We start from the raw sequence: 12,025 nt of genomic DNA, 5'->3' as shown, positions 1-12,025 counted from the left end.
TCGTAGCTGGCACACAATATTCACTCTGGAACGCATGTTGGACGAGCGAACTTTGCACTAGCTACGAAAGAGAGTCTCCATTGCCCTACCTGCTTCCTTTGCATGCAGTATCTGAAGTGCACGGCATGCTCGTTCGTCTTATAACATTGTGTGAAAGGCGTTTCAGATTTGTTCACGTAGGAAATCACTAACTATTCAGTGCCGTGAATGAATGAAAAGGGCAGGAAGGAAGATTAAGGCTCATCTTCTCGTCGACGATGAGATTATAAGGATGAGGAGGGATAGGTTCACTTCCAAAGGAACAAGCCCCATATTTGCCTTAACAGCTTTTAGGCTTTTAGAGAAACCACGTGAAATGAGATTCTGGATCACCCGACGACGGGTCATTAAACGCCGTGGGCGCGAATGGGAGTCTAGAGAGTTATCACTGTGCCAACCTCGCTCGGTAACTGCGGATAACTTACATACTGCATGTATCACCGTGTTTCTTGCCGCGAGGCTGTATTGTGGCAACTGTTATGTTGAAGCGCTTCGTAATGCGTTCTTCATTAGCTACTTTTTATTATGGTGCACGTAAGTTTGCTGCTTTCTAAATTATCTCACGTTCACGTACATTTTGCCTTAAGGCTGTAACACAGCGGCTTGCATTATTAAAAGCTGTACACCTCTTAGTAACACCCTCTGCCATCTGTCTCGACCATGAAACTGTGACATCGACGCGACAGACAGCACTGACTCATCTGTGCTTCTGTTAGGTCAGATCAAAAAGTAACTGATTTTTCAAAATGTTTAGTAGTAACAAAAGAATGTTCCCAACAGCTTGAATTACCACCCATTACGGGTGACTATTCGGAGAAACATGTAAGCTCGTAATCTAAAGAATCGTTGACATTATCGGCAAAAAATCGATTTCTATTTTGAAGTAAACAGTTTATCTGTTACTACTTTATCTGAAAGACTAGTCGCGTATTTCATTTTAAGTCGTATAGGAAACATTCACAATGAACTTATTTTATGGACAAAATAGAAATTGTAGTTACGGGAGATACACTATGTGATCAAAAGTATACGGACACCTGGCTGAAAAGACTTAAAAGTTCGTGGCGCCCTCCATCGGTAATGCTGGAATTCAAAATGGTGTTGGCCCACTCTTAGCCTTGATGACAGCTTCCAATCTCGCAGGCATACGTTAAGTCAGGTGCTGGAAGGTTTCTTGGGGAATGGCAGCCCATTCTACACGGAGTGCTGCGCTCAAGATAGGTATCGATGTCGGTCGGTGAGGCCTGGTACGAAGTCAGCGTTCCAAAATATCCCAGAGGTGTTCTGTAGGATTCAGGTCAGGACTCTGTGCAGGCCAGTCCATTACAGGGATGTTATTATCGTGTAACAACTCCGCCACACCCCGTCCATTATAAACAGCCGCTCGATCGTGTTGAAAGATGCAGTCGCCATCCCCGAATTGCTCTTCAACAGTGGGAAGCAAGAAGGTGTATAAACATCAATGTAGGACTGTGTTGGGATAGTGCCAGGGAGAACAACAAGGGGTGCATGCCCCCCTCCATGAAAAACACGACCACGCCATTAAACTACCGCCTCCGAATTTTACTGTCGGCACTACACACGTTGGCAGATGACGTTCACTGGGCATTCGCCATACCCACATCCTGCCATTGGATCGCCACATTGTGTACCGTGATTCCTCACTCCACACAACGTTTTTACACTTTTCAATCGTCCATTGTTTACTCTCCTTACACGAGCTTCACTATCACATCGAAACAGTGGACCCAGTGATATTTAGGAGTGTGGAAACCTCGCGTACAGACGTATGACACAAGTAACACCCAATCACCTGACCACGTTCGAAGTCCGTGAGTTCCGCAGGGCACCCAATTCTGCTCTCACGATTTCTAATGATTACTGAGGTCGCTGATATGGAGTACCTGGCAGTAGGTGGCAGCACAATACACCTGAAATGAAAAACGTCTGTTTTTGGGGGTGTCCGGATCCTTTTGATCACGTAGTGTGAAACGTCCCCTTAGAAAAATTTATACAAGACTGTGCTTAAACTGACACACAATATTTTTAGCGCTACGCAATCTGACTTTCAGAAATCCGTACAAAGGAATGGCCCTGATTAACATTAACCTGTACCTTTCACAAATCACTTACCTCACAAAAATCTTGGTTACTCGAACTACTGCAATACAGCGAGCGCCACTACTGCCAGCTAAATAAAAGATTCAAACTAAGGAAGGCACTAACTACTGATAGGGATAGTTAGTAAATGAAAGATTTTAATAGAGAACAAACAATGTATTTACCTTAATAGTCATAATATATATAGCAGTTCATAATATCCAGTATAACAAATTTCAAAACTCCGCCATCTCTCTCTCCACATCCACCACTGCTGGCGGCTCACCTCCAACTGCGCAACGCTACGCGCTGTTCACATCCAGCTGCCGCTGCCCAACACTACAATGGCAGACAACAATGCAAACTAACCACAGGCTGCACACAGCACAGCCAGTGATTTTCATACAGAGCGCTACGTAACGTTGCCAATAAGAAAATATAAACAGCCTGCTTACAAGTGTAACTATTGTTTCTTTTTGAGGAACTACGAAAATATCGCTATTATTAAGCTAAAATGACAGCCTCCCAACCCCAATATATATATAATCTTTCTTTCCTTCCTTCTTTCTCAGTCCCCTCGATTCATAGCATTTCACTGCAATGAAAATCAATGAAAACGTGTTAGCGGCATTTCACTTAATCACCATATGGGAGCATGCTATCTTTCTTGGACATGACACAGTATGACTGCCATATCGTTCGCATTGGCATAACGGGCAGTACAGTTTCGTTCAGTATCTTAGATCGAAACTGGACTGCATTAAAACGTGTGCAACTGTCTGATCGACGGCCCGACGCCGTTCTGCTATAGGATCGCCTGGTTGCACGCATGCTATTGCGGTGACTTTCATTGCCCAGAAACAACTGAGGCTGCAATGATTTGTTAACGATGTCGGTGGCGTGCTGACAAAATATGCTGATAGCAAAAGAGTCCCTCTTCAAACTGTTACAAGCGTTGACTGTTTACCTGAAAAACCTAATGTACTGACTGTACTCTGACAAGCTTGCATTGCTGCGCCTCATTACTGACTAAAGACCGGTGCTATGTTTTGGGTGCTCGACTCTTCCGTACTGAAGTAAATATGAGCAGAGAGATCCGGCACCGCATTCATTTCACGCGTCGCCCATCGAACATCTCTTGTTCGCCACGCTTCATCAGCAACTATTGTATTGTGGACTCGCATGCAAAGCGCATGGAGCAAAATCCCGGGAGCGTAGCCGGGCCTAGCATTTTTACTGAATCTTCAAACGCAGAAACGATGTACAGTTATGCAGCCCTAGTTATTTATGCATTGTCATATTTCTCATGTGTCGTATGGAGTTCATTTGGCCCTCCTGTATTCTTTATGGTGTTTCAGTTTTCACTGCTGCCATGTAATTTCACTCGTTTGTCACTTCATTTTTTTTAAGTTGATATAATTTGGTCTCACATGAGTTTCCCCTAAGAATGCCACTATAGCACCGTTCTTTGTGTTTGCAGGTGTTGCAGGGACGGCGTTCGCAATTCGTACATGGTGAGTAGTGGGATAAGGATCTCACGTATGATTATGATATATTCAAGCGAAACTACATGTGATGGACACAGCTGACAGTACTTAGCTAGAATTCAGTGTCTCAGAATCTTCTTTCTAGTACATGGCAGTGTCCTCAAGCCCAAAGAATAGTGAATGAACAACTTTATTAAGTAGTGTATCGAATCGAAATACTTGGGACTAAATTGGCTTTAAATCAGTTATTTGTTGCTATCATTCACATTTTACCTTTGTAGTGCTAGGCCGGATATTCTAGTTACATGTCAAAAGATACGAAAATAACTGTTCCACTTTTTCTGTACTTGGACTGCCGTGGCCGCGCTTGGTAGCCGAGCGGTCTAGGGCGCCTTGTCACGGTTTGCGCGGCTACCCCCGTCGGAGGTCCGAGTCCTCCCTCGGGCATGGGTGTATGTGTTGCCCTTACTGTAAGTTAGATTAAGTAGTGTGTAAGCTTAGGGACAGATGACCTCAGCGTTTTGGTCCCATAAGGCCTTACCACAAATTTCCAAAATTTGGACTACCGTGGATCTAGATTGAAGATATTTTCAGTATGTTTTGCAGTAAGTACATCGTTATGTGTTTCACAAGGGAGAACATATAGCTTTTTGTGTTTATAAAATTGCTCCAGTCTTTTTAATTCTAAAAAGAATTACTGAGGATAAATAGTCAGTAGGTATCTTCTCTATTGTACACATTCTTTCGCCACTCAGAGCTACACAGTAAGATGCATGTAATACCGTTTTCATAAGGGTCTCTTTGACCACGAGACAAGGTTAAAGTAGTTGCTGGTCGTATAGCAATGACACAAGCCCTGCAGTTGCCTAATTATACACAGAAAAGTTCAAAGGGGCGAACAGAGGATTCAAAAACAAACACTACAAAGATTCGACACATCACTTTTGATTGGTGCCTTGCAACTAAAGCAGAAATCTTCACAAAAAAACGCCAACAATCTCACCAAACTCAAAGTTCTTGAAGCTTCCGTGTAAACAAATGAAGTGTCTTTCTTCAACTGTACCTGAACAAGTCCGTCTTTTCCGTCAATACATTCTCCAGCTAGGTTACCAGTCCAAGAGCGAACAAAAAGCGCTGCCGACTACTCACACCCTAAAGCCCAACACTCGTGTCCAAAAAATTGAGGAAAAAGTGCAGGATTGTACTACCTCGCACTGAACGCACTTACCCAGGGTGTCTCGGAAAGTGTCGAATACGAAATCTCTTTACTAAAATGGATTTCTGTCAGTTTTTTCTTGCTATGTTTCGGATTGTACCTTCATAGTTATAGGGAATATATTCTTGTTACGTATTAAAAGACAGAATAATATCTGTTGCACGTTTTCTGTACTTGGACTGTCGTGGACTCAGACTGCATACTTATAAGGATTGTAGAAGGTGCCTCGAGGAACAAATCGAGGACAAGAGCTATTGTCCGGAAACGTAATTCAACAACGCTACAGAGCTTCGAGATTATAGACGCCGGTGTTTGCCGCTGTGGCACATCGCAGCAAACGTGACTTTTTTACGCTGATGGACCTGATGTGGAAGGTCTCGTAATGTTGTTTGTTATTCAGTGATCGCGACCGATTGCCACGACCTCCAGTGAAGAACATGGAGCTACCTGCTGCGTAGACAGGCCTTGTCTCCTATGAATGAGATGCTCTGTTGTCTCGGTGGACAACACGGGTTACCATCCGCAGTTTATTTGCCTCCTCGAACCTTCTGAAATCTCCAGTGTTCGGTATACAGGAGACAAACAAACTGCAGATGGAAACTCGTGTCATCCATCGAGGCAACAGTGCATCTCATTCATAGGAGACAAGGCCTGTCTACGCAGCAGGTAGCTCCATCTTTTCCACTGGAGGTCGTGGCAATCGGTCGCGGCAATCGGTCGCGATCACTGAATAACAAACAACATCGCGAGACTTTCCGTCTACTGTCCGTCAGTGTACGAAGTCACGTTTGCTGCCGAAGGGGTGGCCTATTGGCCAGATGCAGGCGCCGGCGCCTGTAACTTCCGCGCTCTGTAGGGTCGTTGGATGACGTTTCCGGACACGGGTTCCTACCCTCGATGTGTTCCACTGGACTTCCCCAAGAGACCCTCTACAACCCCTCGAAGTTTGTCGCAACGTTTCTGCCATTCTTGTAAGCTGTCCGTAGTGGAAGAAAAATTTTTGGCTGTTCACAGTGGGTCTCCGACCTACACATCATCTCCGTGTCTTAACACGGAGCTTAGCAGGCCACGACCACGATGTTAACAAACTGTGTGAATAGCCGGGATATCGCACTTCATGTGAATTTAGGAAAATCTGCCCATAAGGCGTGGGTTGTGGGAGGCAGCTAACATCCTTAGCCCTTGGGATCTGAAAATGTCACGCTGAAACAGCGCCAGACGACAGCTGTTGCGTCGCTGCGAATTAGGATGACGACCCGGCTGTCTGTCAGGTCAAAATCCAGTGAAAGTGAAGTTACCGTCCCAGTTACAACCATAATGGGATAATTACACTTGTCACTAGAGGCTGAAAAATGATTCATTACGACGTAAGCGACAGATGAAAGAGGGGGAATTGAATTAAGCAATACCTGAGAATGAATAGAAAACAGAATGTAGTACAAATATTAGGAACGTTAGAGAAAACTTAGGGGAGAAATGGTTCCAGTTTATATTACAAATTTCAGGCCCTTCATACAAGCCCAATCCTATCCTTCCCTAACTGAGAGAAGAGTTTTCAGCTCTGATCTTCTTTTAACTCTCGCTTAGGACCTCTGTACTTACCACCCAATTGTAGTATTCAGAGTTGCTGTGTTCTTAGACTCTCCTTTATTTAGTGAGCGGCAGTGGTTTTCTATGGCCACCATTCAATGCGCACGGTGGATGACATGCGGGATGCTTTGATTGTAGAAGTCAGCATTTTCGCTGACCGGAAAATGTTCCATTCGAAAATCATTTCGTCGTCATGTTGGAAATGTCTTCCATGCAATAGTTGTTTACTCGAGGCACAAGCAAGCAGTTAACGGGTGCCATGTCAGGAGAATGCGGGTATGAGGAAAAATTTGGTAGTCTAGTGAAGCAGCAATGTAGGACTGTGCCCTGTGCAGAACGGGCTGGGCGTTGTGGAGCAACAAGTAGCTGGCAGCGGGCGACCTTTGCCATGTTCAAAATGTCGTGCAAGATGCTGAAAATAGACCTATGACTGATTTTTCACTTTCCTCCTATTGACTCCATTGTGATACATCTGGATTTGAGCACCATGGTGTCACAGAGAGATGTTCTGAAACTTCGTTCATCAACAAATGGCTGTAAGATCAATGGGACTTAACATCTGAGGTCATCAGTCCCCTAGCCTTAGAACCACTTAACGTACATAACCTAAAGACATCTCACACATTCATGCCCGAGGCAGGATTCGAACCTGCGACCGTAGCAGCAGCGCGGTTCCGGACTGCAGCGCCTAGAACCGCTCGGCCACAGCGGCCGGCCGTTCATCATCAGTCACATTTGTCTGACCACACTGGATGTGTATGTGTCGCCTCACCAACGTATCATATGATGGTGCAATGTTGCTGTACATCTCTAAGAAATCACCCTCAGATGCAGAAAACGAATTACCTCACGACACCCCATTTCCATCAGTGGGCCACGTCATTTCAATTTTTGGCTCCTCTACCGAGTGAGATTTCGCAGTGTTTAGTACACTGTACTCGCATTCTGGAGGACGACAGTCCAAACCCGCGTCCAGGCAAATGTCGGGATGGTTCCTTTGAAAAGGCACGGCCGATTTCCTTCCCCATCCTTAACATCATCCGAACTTGTGCTTCTTCTCTAATGACCCCGATGTCGACGGGAATTTTAATCTTTCTTGGTATGTATAGCGGTGCACTGCGGTACTGTGGCCGGTGATCTCAGTGTGTACCAGGGCTGCAGACACTTACCTGCAAACCAACAAAAAATTAGCTACGTAACTTTTTTTTTCGATGTGATACATAAAATTTCATGAGTACTTCTTGTAAGAATATATATTAAGATCATATCAGACCCATAGTGAGATGTAGGTAGCGACGCTTTGGTTACTTCCTCTTAGCTGTCCGGTCTTAAGCTGGGAGCAAGGAAGACCGACGCTGCAAAAAGCAGCTTATTTTTACAAAGGAAGGGAAAAAGAAAATGTATAAGAAACTATCAGCCTCTATTGCGGTAATGAAACCAACCTTTACCTAAGTTTCAGCCCAAATAATTGAGCCTTCTTCAGAAGATATACGTGAATCTATAATTTGTGTAAAATGGCATGGTCTAGAAATAAAACTAAAACAGTCTGAATATTATTTCTAGACCCTGCCCTTTTAGACAAATTATAGATTCAGGTATATCTTCTGAAGAAGGCTCAATTATTTGGGCTGAAACTTAGGTAAAGGTTGGTTTCATTACCGTAATCGAGGCTAATAGTTCTTATATATTAGATTATCACGATTGCTGACTGGGCTGCAATGTTGAAAGTACAAAAAAGAAAATGAACTTCACGAATATGTCATCGACCGTGATATTTTTTCTCCATACAGTTTGTCAAAAAGCCAGAACGATGTAAGAGGAGCGCAGTGTGCTGAGCTGTAACGCGCCGAGTCGGAGCGCAGTGTCTCCGCAGCCTGGTGCGCGGTATGCGAGGGCAGGCGGGCAGGCCGCGGCAGGTGCGGGGATGAATGTTTCAGGCGGCGAGATTACGGGCCACCGCGTTCGCCGCGCGGTCGCAGCATCGCTAATGGCTGCGCCTCCGGGCACGCGGCCAGCAGCACCTGGGTTCAGGGCCCGCCCCGCCCCTGCACTTTACTGGCTGACGCCCCGTCACCGAAGCTGCAACGTCTGAGCTGGGGCACGTTGCAGCTTGATGCACTGCAAGTGGGCGTGTTAGACAAGGCACTATTTCCAGCGTTGGGTACGCTTTACCTTGGCTCTTTAATCTGAAGCTCAAATAAGTTAATATGTGCGTGGGTATGAAAAGGGGCCATTTGAGGGCGAGTGGTACCCGTGTTTTCTTAAAAACTGGAAAATTGTTTTTTTTCCCCAATGGTACAAGAATTTCTGCTTGTATTGCCTCTCCATCATGCCAGCTGCTCCTTAGCACAGGGTGTTCACCTATAGCAAGGAGATATATTGTCCCGACGAATCTGGTCGTGGCGCAGTAAAAAATACTGGACAGGTGCGGGTAGCACACGTGCACGAAGGGTTCCGTACAAACTTAATTATGTATACAAAAAGTTCATCCATTCCGGGAATAGAGGATTTCGACGTTTCTTGCCTGTTATCGACATTGCTACCGGCAAGATATCGGTCCCAGTGATGCCAAGACCTTCGAGAATGTTTTAATTTCAAGTTTGAACTCGGATAACAAATGTCAGAAGAAATATTTTTTGGGGGTGATATAATTACAAATTAACATCTCCAGATTTTTCCCTTGACTTGTGCTGTGAAAACTCTCTCCTTGCCAAATTTCATGTCTCTAGATGTAGGTTTCAATGAGTGAGTGTGTTACTAACAAAATATCTGACATAAATGGCCGTATCTTTTAGATGCGTTGACTTATAAGCTCACATATACTATACCACTAAGTGACTGTAGACCTTACCATGTTACATAAATTTCAACTTGATACGTCTAATCGCTCCTAAGGAAAGGGACAGCTACTCCGTTACGTAGTAAAGGAAAAATTTTTTTTTCGTGTGATATAACATGAAATTCATAATTTTCGGATTTTTTTCCTCTACTTGTGCAGTGAACCCTTGCTTCTTACCAAATTTCATGATTGTCGACCAACGGGAAATTCGCTATGGATTTTGATGAGTGAGTTAGCGAGAATCAAAGTATGAAACATATATGGCCATACCTTTCGACTGCATTGACTTAGAAGCTAACGTTTATTAAAGCGCCAAGGCACCATAGACTTTAGTATGTGACGTAAATTTCAAGTTAATACCTCAAACCGTTCCAGAGAGAAAGGGTTTTGAACAGTCGGTAGGACAGACAGACAAGACAGACGGACGGAAGGACAACAAAGTGATCCTATAAGGGTTTCTGTTCCACTCATTGAGGTATGGAACACTAAAAATGGACTTTTGCTGCAGAAAAATACATAAAATGTTATTCGTGATGCATTACCTACTTCATTCACAGAATTACCTGTGATGGGTAATCCACAACATGAATTATATCCTGAATTCACAGAATTGACTGAAATTGGTAATCCAGAGCACTATCCTTCCACCGAAGTGTATTCTTCCAGCAAATCAGAACTTTTGTGCAAAGAACAATAGCGAGATACGGCTGAAACTCGGGTATAAAAGCAGCTTCTTCCTCTGCCCCACCAAACACCTAACCACATTGAGTATAAAAACAGCCTTCAGTGAATGCAGCCAAGGGGTCGAAAGGAGACAGCTCTTACAAAGACAGGTTTCTGGGAATGTCTGACTTGTTGCTAACATAACTTCACACTACAACGGGAGCATAAAGAGACAGTAACTCTGTTCAAATTGTAGATATAAACTGAAATATGTTTTATCTGACAGGTAAAATGGTGTAGTTAGTGCAATTGTTTGTAATTTTTTTCATCAGGACCAGGATTTTTAAGCTGACTGGACATACATTAATCAGCTTTCTACTGGACACAAACTTATTTGCGAAAAAAAAGCACTAATAAATATAGAAGCTATATCATCAACGGAACTTGTAGAAGTACGAGCCAGGTCTTTGATGTGCAGTAACACAATACTTGACTTGTGACGATATGTACCGCTACGCCGTCCCGGTACCTCTGACGAGAAGAAAATCAGAGCTGGAGATTTTGAGATGTGGTACGATAGAACTTATGCTGCAATTGAAGGGATGTAAAACAAATATCTCTTATTCACACTTTTAAAATGCTCAGAAAAGCGTTAAAATAACGTTTTAGGAAGTCTAAATTTCCAAAACACCCCAGGAAAGTTACAGTACCGGAACCTCTTTTTCTTATAAATCACGCACAGCACTAACGTAAGATTCAACTTCAACCGACTTACTGCTAAATTCGAGTGTATACATATAAACGATTTTCAAACGAATAGCCGGCCGGAGTGGCCGTGCGGTTCTAGGCGCTACAGTCTGGAGCCGAACGACCGCTACGGTCGCAGGTTCGAATCCTGCCTCGGGCATGGATGTGTGTGGTGTCCTTAGGTTAGTAAGGTTTAATTAGTTCTAAGTTCTAGGTGACTGATGACCTCGGAAGTTAAGTCGCATAGTGCTCAGAGCCATTTGAACCTCAAACGAATTCCTTTCGTCTCTGACCCTTTAGGGTCAGCACCCACTAAATGATGTGTAATTATATCCACATACACGCTAGCTGTAATTTTCGTTTTTGTTACAGTACTATTCAGAAGTTTCAACCCATTTAGGGCACTGACTGGTTTGTTGTGAATTAGACGTTGCATCTTCATAGTAGTCACATACAGAACAGGTATGCGAGTCTCTACAGCTGCCTGGTATGCAGGTTTATCATCACAAATGTAAGCTGACAAAGATAAATTTAGAGCATCACATAAACTATATATTTAGAGCATGGTATTTAACCTTTTTAAATTCGAAGTATCACATTTCATTTGTCCACGTAGGGTTCCATTTGAGACAACCTCCTTTGAACGTACGCAAGGACAAACGTGTCGCTGTAGCTGTCGTTCTGTACGCTTATTTTGTTTACAGTTTCCAATAGAGACTGAGATGAAGATGGTCACCAATCTAGGGACACCATCTCTTATTGTAGCTTTCATACTCTGAACGTTATTATTTTGTTTACAAAACGTGGCGTGTTGTTTTGTGAAATTGTCATTCAAGTTAATGTGCTTTCAGTGAATCTTCCCTTTAAGATGGAATGAATAATAATCTGGATAAATTTTTTTTTAAAGAAAAAGATATCCGTGTGAACGTTTACTGTCGCCTGGGTTTGCTCTTCTAATGTTCCTGTACGCATCTCAGAAATAATTTTCTCTACTGACCTGGAAAGGATTCGCAGTGGGAACACGAGGCTGCGGTCTCGCCAGATGAAATCTTTAGTGCTACAGTCATTAGCGAGCAGTGCTTAGTAGAACGAGCTGGCCTAATTACATTAATTACAGCTTAATTAGAAAGCGCCGCGACCCTTCTGACTGTGGTTTAGACACGTATGTGACTTCGTTACTCAGGGTACAGAACTAGCGCAATGTTTTGAGTTCACCAGGAAGGAAGACTGTGTTCGCGTTTTTACACGTGGATTACTGAAGCGTGCTGTTCCCAAAGTGGCAATGTTCGGTACCATCGAGTGGTTTCCGCCGGTATGAATGTTTAGCGGACCAGCATATATGTC

General features: G+C 43.7%; 1 protein-coding gene across 1 annotated transcript in view; it reads left to right on the top strand.

The window, feature by feature from the left end:
* Positions 1–12,025, top strand: part of LOC126109897 (hormone receptor 4) — a 617,359-nt gene that overhangs the window by 456,224 nt on the left and 149,110 nt on the right. Inside the window, exon 4 of the mRNA XM_049914995.1 lies at positions 3,620–3,653. The gene's annotated coding sequence lies outside the window, so the exon portion shown is untranslated. The remainder of the gene's footprint in view (positions 1–3,619; positions 3,654–12,025) is intronic.

Source organism: Schistocerca cancellata, chromosome 1 (genome assembly GCF_023864275.1).
Source record: "Schistocerca cancellata isolate TAMUIC-IGC-003103 chromosome 1, iqSchCanc2.1, whole genome shotgun sequence".
In the NCBI taxonomy this organism is placed as follows: Eukaryota; Metazoa; Arthropoda; class Insecta; order Orthoptera; family Acrididae; genus Schistocerca; species Schistocerca cancellata.
Note: the sequence above shows the minus strand (reverse complement) of the source record. Positions and strands in the feature narration are given on the sequence as shown.